The sequence below is a fragment of the Parus major genome, chromosome 6 (assembly GCF_001522545.3).
Source record: "Parus major isolate Abel chromosome 6, Parus_major1.1, whole genome shotgun sequence".
NCBI classification, from domain to species: Eukaryota; Metazoa; Chordata; class Aves; order Passeriformes; family Paridae; genus Parus; species Parus major.
In genome coordinates this window covers 31,178,219-31,188,413 of record NC_031775.1, presented here as the reverse complement: position 1 = coordinate 31,188,413, position 10,195 = coordinate 31,178,219, and the positions used below count along the sequence as shown (strand labels likewise).

General features: G+C 47.6%; 1 protein-coding gene across 1 annotated transcript in view; it reads left to right on the top strand.

Annotated features, from left to right (window-relative positions):
• Window positions 1-9,626: 9,626 nt before the first annotated feature.
• Window positions 9,627-10,195, top strand: part of CTBP2 (C-terminal binding protein 2) — a 130,098-nt gene continuing 129,529 nt past the window's right edge. The window contains exon 1 of the mRNA XM_015632952.3: window positions 9,627-9,744. The gene's annotated coding sequence lies outside the window, so the exon portion shown is untranslated. The remainder of the gene's footprint in view (window positions 9,745-10,195) is intronic.

Genomic DNA, 10,195 nt, shown 5'->3' with positions numbered 1-10,195 from the left:
AGATATTTATCTAAATTAGATAAAAACCTGCAGAGGATGAATGCCAATGTTGGTTTTCACGACACAATCCCTTTGGGGTTGGCTCTGAGTGGTTCTTTCCTTTTTGTACTTTCTGTTTATTTGTTTAAACAAAACCTAGGCCCTACCCAAAACAATTTCCCAGGATTTTAGTTTAGGCTGAGTTATTCACAGGAGCTATTCCCATACTTGCTACTGCACAGAAATAAAGGCAGGATGAGTTAATTCCAGTAATGAGCAACTGCTTAGCTCAGGATCCACACCCGATAGACTTCTCAGAGGCACAGAGAAAAGTTTCTCTGGAAATCACATCGCATTTGTGCTTTATAAAACTCCTGTTTGCTCACACTGCTCAGGGGCATGCCTGCTGCTCCCCAGCTTCTCAACAGGAACCACTCCAGACTCAGCCCTTACAGCTCTAGGTACCTGACTTTTAAAATGAGATGGTTCATTACATGAACTATCATTTCCTCAGAAAACAGCATTAATGGCAGTTGAAAAATTCTCTTCACTTGTCAAAGTGTTCCAGATTTTTTGAGCCTGGCTAGTGCAGACTTCTGCTTGCTTTCCCATGGACAGCAGCTGTCCCTGTTGCTGCCTGTTTGTGGATATGGCCACATCAAAATACGTGCTTTGGAGAGAGGATTGAATGGAATTCTGGTTTGGGGGTATCTGCCTGTAGCTGAGATATCCACACAAGTACTGCTGCACCTCCCAGGGCTCCTCATGGAACTGAATGAACTCACCAAAACCTTGGAGATACAAAGGGATTGAGCAGAGGTCATACAGGGAAGCAGGAGGAAAAGAAAGATGTGTTCCAGACAAGGAGAGATCCCCAGCCAGAACAGTCTATACACATAGCTGGTACCTGCAATATATTATATTATGTTATATGTTATGTCCATTCTATTCTATTCTATTCTATTCCATTCCATTCCATTCCATTCTCTGTCACCATGGAATAAATAGTGCTTCTCAAAACATGACACAGAACAGAATCAAAAACTTCTCATCCTGGAGTCTCCCCCAAGCCATGGGAGATGTCATATACTAAAAGGCAGCAGAAAGTTGGTTGCATCATGGACATTTCAAAAAGATGCTGGAACGAACAGGAGCATCCATCCTGTCTCTGTGTTTTGGAGATTTTTTTTTCTGATCACAGATCCTGGGAATTGAGGTTTCCTGGGGATTTAATGGCAAAGATTGAAGACATCTTAGAGGTTTTTGCAAACTTTAATCATTGTCTGATTTTTCTGGCTGCCGTGTTCTGAAGCTTATTCAGGAAATAGGAATGTAAGAGAACAGATCTTCTGTGCCTTTTATCTTTCTCTTTAAAGAATCGAATTCCTACAGCTTGTTTACTGCCAAGTAAAAATTGAAAATGCTTACTTAGAAACTAAGGACTGGTCTTCACCACAAAGGTCTGTTGCTTTGATAATATTGTTAAAGGAGCAAAAATCCTTCTGGGGACACAATTCAGTCCCTAAATGCAGACACTAGTGCAGCTTCTTCCAGTTTGGAATGGAAAATAATCAAGATGGTAGAGGACATGTGTACAGCAGTGTAATTATATCAAAATAGGACTTCCAGTGTATAACTGCTTCAGTTTAAAAACCCAAAAATCCTCTCTGTAGCAGCCACTGCTGTGACAGTGGTTGTTTACAGGGGGATTGTCCTTTGCTTCAACACACAACAGCTCGGACTGCTCTGTGATTCTGTGGCTCTGAATTAACCTGGCGATGAGCAGCTTTTGGCAGGGCTGGCTGAGATTTGGCTACAGGGCTTTGTTTTCCCATAAGAAACCCTTCAGTCAAAATGCAGAATTGGAAGGGTGAGTGCAAGTAGCTTTGCTGCCCATGCATGGGTGGAATCACTCCCAAGTACCCAACTGACCTCTGGGACGATGTTCCTTCTTTAAATTCCCAGCCAGATGCGGTGCCAGTCCCACCTGGTGATGGTGCCCACCACAGGAGCCTGTGCTGGGTGGCCCTGGGATGTCTGGATGGCAGTGGAGGGTACAAGGCTCACCCAGCTCAGTCCTCTTTGTGCTTGTGTACCAACACTGCATCACACCGGGCAGGCCACGGGCGCTGCCTTATCTGCATTTCCCTCGCTCGCTCCCGAGCCGACACCACGCTCACTACATCTCTGGTGACCACAGAGATTTAAGACACAATTGTACTATCAATGAAATGCAACTTATGCCTTCCAGGCACTGAAATCCTTGGAGGGCCTCGTGCAGGGCTGCACTGCTTCAGTTTTATGCCAGTAAGTTCCTAATTAGCATAGGAGACTGCAGGCTCTGCTGAGGAGGATGCTGGCCGGGAAGCAGCTTCTCCTGCCTGCCCAGGGACTCTGCACTAGCCACTTCATCTCTGCTCCCCAGGTACCTCTCTGACTCACCAGCCTGCAGGTGCTTTGGGGCTGGGATGATCTTCCCAAGGACAGCCAGCACAAGGAGGACAAGGTCAGAGCTGCTGGCTGGGCCAGCTTTGCTCAGCCTCGCTCCAGCCCTTGTCTCTAACAGGGCTGCACTGGATGCCCCAGGGCAAACTCTGAGAAACAGAAATATCCCTTCCAGCTTCCAACAGCCAGCAGCATGAACCCAGAGACTGTGCCTAGATGGCTCTGTGCAGTAACCCCTGGTGGACCTGTATCCTACAAGATTATTTCAGCCCAGTGATCTGATTTGGCTCCACAGCATTTTGGGTGCACTGTTTAATTTTGTCCCACGAGAAGAGACGCTCAGATATAAAATAGGATACATAATGGTGATTTGATATATTCTTGTGTTATAATAATTTGCACATCCTCGTTCCCAATTCCCTCTCCCACACCCTTGAGGGTTTTACAGACATCTGTCATACCCCCTTTGGCCAGCTCTTTTGCAGACAGATCTCAGATGATGCCCCAGGCGTGACTGTAATTCAAACAGTGAGTGACAGCTAGAATAAGGCACCGTGAGTCGGGGCTGAGGAACACAAGCTCACATTTCACTCCAAACACCAGCAATGCCCGTGCAGTGTCTGGAATGCCCAGTCCACACTTTCAGTTTGAACACAAACTCTTTTCTGTGGACATTAAAATGTTAAATCTCCCAATAACTAGCTTACAAAACAATAACAACTCTGGAATTAGAGGCTGGGTGCTGTAGAGTTCCCCATTAAGATACTACAGGATGCTGGAAGCAGAGGCCGTTGGAACAAGCTGGAGTTTATTGAAGGTAAAGGTTGAGAAAGTCCATGATAAGGGAGAGGGAGCAGGAAGTGTCTTTATCTGATAACAATTTGTTTAGAAACACTTGGCACATACATCAAATTAGGGCATCCAAATGCCCTTCAAACTTTAAACCAGACAGATTGATTCAAGCACCTTTCATTAAACTTTCCTGGAAAGATTAAACATCAGCCCTGTGTTCTATCAGAAGAAAATTCTGCTCATGTGGTGATGACATTAAGATGTTTTATGGAAGGGGTGTGCAAATGTGCATGCACTCGGCGAGGCTTTTCTCCAGTCTTGTAATTCCTCGCTTAAGAATATAAACCGAAGAAAATGGGAATAAAAATACCCCAACAGTTCTGTATAATGATTTCACACACATGCAGGGGTAAAAAAAAACCCACAACAGGATTATGAAAAGAATTTTATTGTATGTTGGCATCCTTTTGCTCATGTTTGCAAAGGGAAATGTGTTTGAGAATTTCCCACCGATGTGAATTCAGTGGCTGTAGTAGGGCAGAAGTCATTTGTATGGCCTTGTTCTAATCATCGATTCAATCCAAGACTTCTCAGCATGGAACTCTTTTTCTTTCTCAACGGGAATAAATTTTCAAAGAAGGGATAACACCAACATAGGATATAAAACCTCACCCAGCCTCTAAATTTGTGTGACTTTGTGGAAATCAGTCAAAATCTATATTTAATTTGGTGTGAGGAAAGTACAATGCCGAGCCCAGATTACAACACAACTGCTACCATTACGATCAATGTACTGTTGAACTAAATTGTTTTATATATTGTATTAGGGGATCCCAAGTGTTTTGCTGGTCTTACAGCCCACTTGTTGCTGCAGTCAAAGCTAGGAAAGGATTAATAAATTCTGATATTATGTGTGGGTACCCCATTCCCTGCCAACCCACGCTTGTCTCCCCACCACAACCACATCCCTGTGTTTAAAAGAGAATCATGAACTCCACCGGAGCCGTTTCTCCCGCAGATCCTGCAGACTGCAGCGTCATGGTTCTGTCACCTCTGCTGCACAGGGCACGGGCACAGTAATACATTAACACGAGGTCATAGCCTGACAAATGCTCCTCAGGCACAAACCCAGCCCTGCTCCTGCCCCGGCTGCTCCCTCCTCCGCCGCAGCTCTCCTGGCGCGAGCACGTGTCCCACGAGGCTGAAGGCACAACCAGCCCGGGCAACAGATCCAGCTGAAAATAAGCTGCTTTTTTTTTTTTTTTCTTTTTTTTTTCCACTCCCCCTCTCTTTCCCAGGATTAGTGTTCAGCTGGATCCATTCCCTGATCCACTTCACCTTGCAGCTGCACAAATGCTGGTGCTGGCAGCAAGAGGAGGCAGGGATCGCATGGCCGAGGCCCAGAGGAGCCAACTGCTCCTGGAGGCTCTTGCAGCAGCAGCTGAGCACAAACGGTTATTATTTTTTTTAGTGGGCTTGGTTTTCTTTCAAAACTGGGGAGAGCTGAGAGAGTTTCTGCCCAGGCTGCAAATAACCCACACTTTTCAAAGCAGGAGCTCAAAGTCCAGCATGACCCCGCAGCAGGACATCGCCAGCGATGTGCAAGTCCTGCTCCCGGAGGCAGAGGGCAGGATGGGCAGAAGCGAGGAAGATTTGGTGTTTCAGGATCCTTATGGAGCACAGTGACCACCCAGAGCTGTGTGGGAGCAGAGCTGGGGGACCCAGCACCTCAAACTCCAAGGCAGCAGGAGTACAAATGAGGGTCATCTTCCCTAAGGAATCCACTTGAGCTACTCCCATGGAATACTGAGAACTGTTATTCCTGGAAACTTTCACATTGAAACCTGCCTTGGTGGTTTCTTTTTCATGATGAGAAGCAAGATTCACTGTGCTTTTAAACCAGAAAAAAAAAAAAAAAGATAAATGCATCTACCTCTCTTTCCCTGGGCTTCCACCAAGAGCTTGTGGCTTGAATGAGTCCTTTTCACATGTTTTAAGTTACTGTTACAGTATGAAACTCAAAAGCTGGGTTTAAAACCTTTTAAATGTGTAAAAAATATTCTTAAAGTAATTAAATTCTAAAAACTGATCCTAAAATGAAGGGGGAAGTTGCTGATTTAATATCATACACTGCCTTTAAGAGCAATTTTTCTCTACCGGTGCAATCCCTCACACTGGATGACACCCTTACAGTAAATAATAGAAAAAGCGATGTGAACCATCCTCCTAATGAATTTGCTTCCACAAGATTGATACCAAATGCTGGAATTTTGGCTCCCCACTAGAAGTAATTGTTCTTGATGGTGCTTTTACACTTATATCAGTCTGGTGTGAGATCAAAACTATGAGAAAAACAACCCATCTTCTGAATTCTTAGGTCCAGAGCAGTTTACCAAATATGTTTTGGAACAAGTTCATCCCTGGTTTGCATCAATCAGAGTGAAATGAAGAATGTGCATCTTTTAATGCATTTTCAAGTTAAAATATGGTGCTAATATTAAAAGTGGAGTACATAGGAAAATAAACCAGTTCATTTCTCCAAACTTACACTCACAAAAGCCTTTAAGGAAAATACCTTATTGTATTCATATTCCTGCTTACTGCAGTTGTGTTACAGGCAGATGAACCAAACTCTTGACTTATATTTCTAGAAAACAAGTGTTTTCTGCCACCCATTTTAAAAATACCATGAACACCTTCTCAATTATTGTAATGATTATCCATTATAACCTAGCCAGCATAGCTGCTCCAAACCAGTTACATTTTAAAAACTGGTAAAAAATAAATGGGGTATTGACATTGGTGCTGGATACTGGGCACTCCTCACATCCAAATCTCATTTCTAACGATCAAACGCGGCTCAGAAGGATCGAGGCAGGATTTGTGTCTGCCTGTTCCTGCCTAGCACCGAGTAACTAAGTTGCACAAACACTTGGAGCAGTAAAATAACTGGTCTATTCTAGTCAACAGATACTTGCTCTAAATCTGCAGGGAGAGATGAAATTTATGCACTGAGAGTCATCCAGCTGAAGTCACCGTGACTCCTCGCGCTACATAAAAGAGACACAAGAGCATCGTCTTTGCGGGATCAAGGCCCACATTTGCATCTGCAAATCAACCCTTGTATGAAAAGCAGACTGTACATTTTATTTATTATTATTTGTTTTTAGTTCTTTGAGCTGTACCAGTGCAGCAGGAGGTGCTGCTCCCAGGCTGACGTGTCGGTGAAATGTAGAGGCAAAGTGTGATTTGTGCTCCCGGTTGGCAGAACCTCGTGTGATGGGCGCTCAGCTGCTCGGAGCCAGCATGTGGGTCAGGAAACAATATCCCAACCTCACCGTTCCCCTGAATCCCCTGCTCAAGGAAAACAAGTTATTCACAAGAGAAGCATGTCATCCCTTACTAAAAATAATTACAAATTCATCAAATAGAACCAGGACAGACACAGGGGGAACTGTTATGTTTTAGCAATAAAGCTGCAACACTGGGAGAGCAGCATTGTTCCAGCAAGGGAGGTGAGCCCTGGCTGGCAAGAAAAAGGGGTAACGTGTAAATCCTGCACCCCAAACACCCAGTTCTCATACTGGAGGGAATCATAGGAAGTGCATTTTTAAAAGTTCATTTGATTTCACAAAAAAATGATGCTGGAAGAGCTTGGTCCCTTGTTGTTACCAGGAACTTTTCAGTACAGCTACTGATAAATTAAAATAAATAGACTAGAGGAACAGCTCGGATTTGCTTTCCAGGCATCCCTCAATAGCTACATTTTCAGGACTGTTCTCCTAGCAGGGATTATTAGCACAGCCACCACCAGTTAGTCCATAAGCTTGGGTGCCTCAGAGATGTGTGAAATCTTCCTTTTCAGTAATAGCCTACTGCCTAAAACATCTGCCCAGAAGTTGGGTAAAATCTAGAAACAACCTGCAGGAGAGAGGCCAGAAGAGAGGTCTGGTTTGTGCCTGCACACAGCAGAACAATTCTCCTCTTGGGCTGTTAATTCTTCCACTTATCCCAAAACTGCTGCTCCCAAGCTCTGGGAAGCCAAAATACTGCACTCTGAGCACACACGAAATTTTACACAAACCAGTGAGGTGTTGGAGGAGCTGAAGCTCCTTCAAGGTTGGACAGCAGCTGAATGGAAGTTTTAAAACTGCAATTTGAAGTTAAACCCCCGTTGTTCCAGGCCTCCCACTGAACCCACTCTGTATCTTCTTTCCAAGCATCTCATTACAAAGGCTATTTCACACTTGATGAATGTTCGATCGCAATCCAAATAGTTTGAAGAAAAATCCACATGCCTGAGGATTGCCCCCTGCTAAACTCGAAGATGTGTAGCTTAAGAGCTTTCTCCTTTACAACCTGTAACCTAATTGCTCTGGTAATGAAATAATTATTTGTGTCTTTGGCCTCAACTTATGTCACTGCCTTTGTTTGCATCATGAACTCAAGGTTATTTATTAGAAGCAATTGCTGTGTTCCTGCTCGGCGCCCCCATACATTGTGTATGGAATGTTTAACAAAGCAAATTGGGTAAAGCAAAGAGAGAGCGGGGTTGTGGTGTAAAAAACTCTCCACTGCAATGCCAGGAGCAAGGCCTTGGTCAGTGCAAATCCCTCCATCCACTGCAGCCCAAGTCCCACGTGCAAAGCAGCTGCCCACAATATTTTGAGGTAGCAAGGAAACCCAAGAAGTCCCAGAAATACAAAAATTGTTATTTGCATGTTGAGGTTCCCTCCAGGCAGGCAGAGTTTTCCCTTTGGAGGGACTTTTGCCAAAGGGAAAAGTGCAGAATTAGATGCATCTTCCAGCTGAAAGCTGCTGAATTTTGTTAAATCTACGTGGAGATGCCTGGCTGTTGATGCCACGATGTCGTGCAGAGCCTGGGCATCACAGGGTGGCCACAGCTGTGGCCATCTCTGCCCTGACACCACGGGGAAGGAATCCTGGTGAGCTGCGGCCATGGGAGGCTCCAGCTTCTGCGGGACAGCGGCAGCAGCCCCGGCAGCAGGTGCTGGGAGGACAAATGATGGACGTGGTGTAAACATCCACTGAGGACATACAACGTGCTCATAAGAACCGAGATCTTTAGGCCCTTAAGCGTGTAATTCCACCCACAAAAACTGAAGCTCGCTTATTTATTGTGATGGACAATTGAGCTGGTTCAAGGGTTTTATTTGAGTAAAAAAGGAACGTACTGTTTCCCAGGCTGATTGAGAAGCACGGGATATATATAATGCAGGAGGCTCGATGATTATACAACAAAAAGATGGGATCACCACCTGCCCACATTCTTGTGATAAGCAGATGAAGAACGTCTGTCAAAACATTAATTCCCAAATCTAGGGGGGTAATACGGAATACAAATACAAATAGATGCGCGCCGAGCGCGCTGTCGTTATCTCGCAGCCAGCCGAACGCCCCGCCGCGATTACCCCACGCTCAGAGCGAAGCGGCCGCTCGGAGGGGCCGGACGCGGCAGCCCCTCGGCCTCGGGGATGCCACCGCTGCGGGCCGCGCATCCCCGCCGGCCTGTGCTGCCCGCACGGGCTGTGGTGCGGGGCCGGAGGGTGGGATGCGAGCGCGGCCGAGCCGGGATCCCCCCGGGGCCGGTGGCGGTGCCGGGCCTGCAGCGGAGCCGGGCCGGGCGCGCTGAGTGCGGGGGGCCGAACAAAGGCGGCGGCGGCGGCCGGCCCTGCCCGCCCCTCCGGCCCGCGCAACAGGCGCCGCGCCCCGCGGAGCCCCTCCGGCGGCCCGAGCCCCGCCGAGCCCCTGCCCTGCCCCGCACCGTCCCGCTGCCGCTCCCCAGCGCCTCCCGCCGCTCCCCCGCCCCTTCCTCGCTGCGTCTGTTTGTACTTTAGCTGATCCACTAATCCCCCGAGAGAGCCTATTTGTAGTGAAGAGTATCTATAGGGGGCGAGGCTGGTCCATGTGGGTTTGTGTCATTGGTTTGCAAGGAGAGACCCCGCCTATTGCCAAAAAAAAAAAAAAAAAAAAAAAAAAAAAAAAAAAAAAAAAAAGAGAGAGAGAAAAAGAAGAAGGGAAAAAAAAAAAAAAAGCGAGGCAGTGAGAGTCTCTACCTCTCCTCGCTCGCCGCTCACCCAGCGTGGCGAGGGGGAGCGGCCGCTCCGCCCAACACCGCCCGGGCACTTTCTGGCTTTAAAAAAAAAACCAAATAAAAAAAATAAAAAAAACCTAAACAAAAAAGGGAAAAAAAAACCAGGAAAAAAAAAAAAAGAGCGGGGGGGGGGGGGGGAGAGCGGCCCTCCCCCCCAAGTTGCAATTAGCATCTTCTCCGCTGCTGCTGCGGGGCTCCGGTGCCCCCGTCCGCTCCCGGCGCGGCGGCGGGCGGAGCAGGAGAGCGGGGAAAGGGGGGGTGGGGGGGGAAGGATTAAGTTTTTTTTTTTTTTGTGCGGTGTGCGAGCGGGTGGCGTTTTTAAGGTGGATCTCCGGCAAGCAGAGCCCGGCGGTGGATGCGGGAAGGGATGCGGCGGTGAAGAGCGGCGCGGGGCTGGCGGCGGCCGGGAGCAGGTAAGGGAGCGGCGGCGGCTGCGCTTCCCGGCGAGAAGGACAAGGGAAAAGCGAGGACATCTTTGCTTTAGTCACCCTCACCGGCGAGGGGGGACAGAGGAGCCAAAAAAAAAAAACAAACCCGAGGAGGGGAGGGTAGGTGGAAATGCGATGGTGGTGGGAGGCGGCCGCGCAAGTTGCGCGGGTGGGCGCGGAGCGGCGGGGTGAAGTGGGAAATCTTTTGTTGTGCCGGGCCCCGCATTGTTTACTTAGTGCCGAGAGCCGCCGACAACATCTGCCGGGGGATTAACGGGGCGGCGGCGGCAGGAAAGTTTGGGCAAGGGGGGAACCCCGCGGTGCGGCGCGGCCGATGCTCGGGGGACGCGGAGCAGCCGCCGCCTTGCGCTGCGTTCTCAATTTATTTATTTTTTTTTGGGGGGGGGGAGGATTTAGTATATTTAGTTATTGCTTT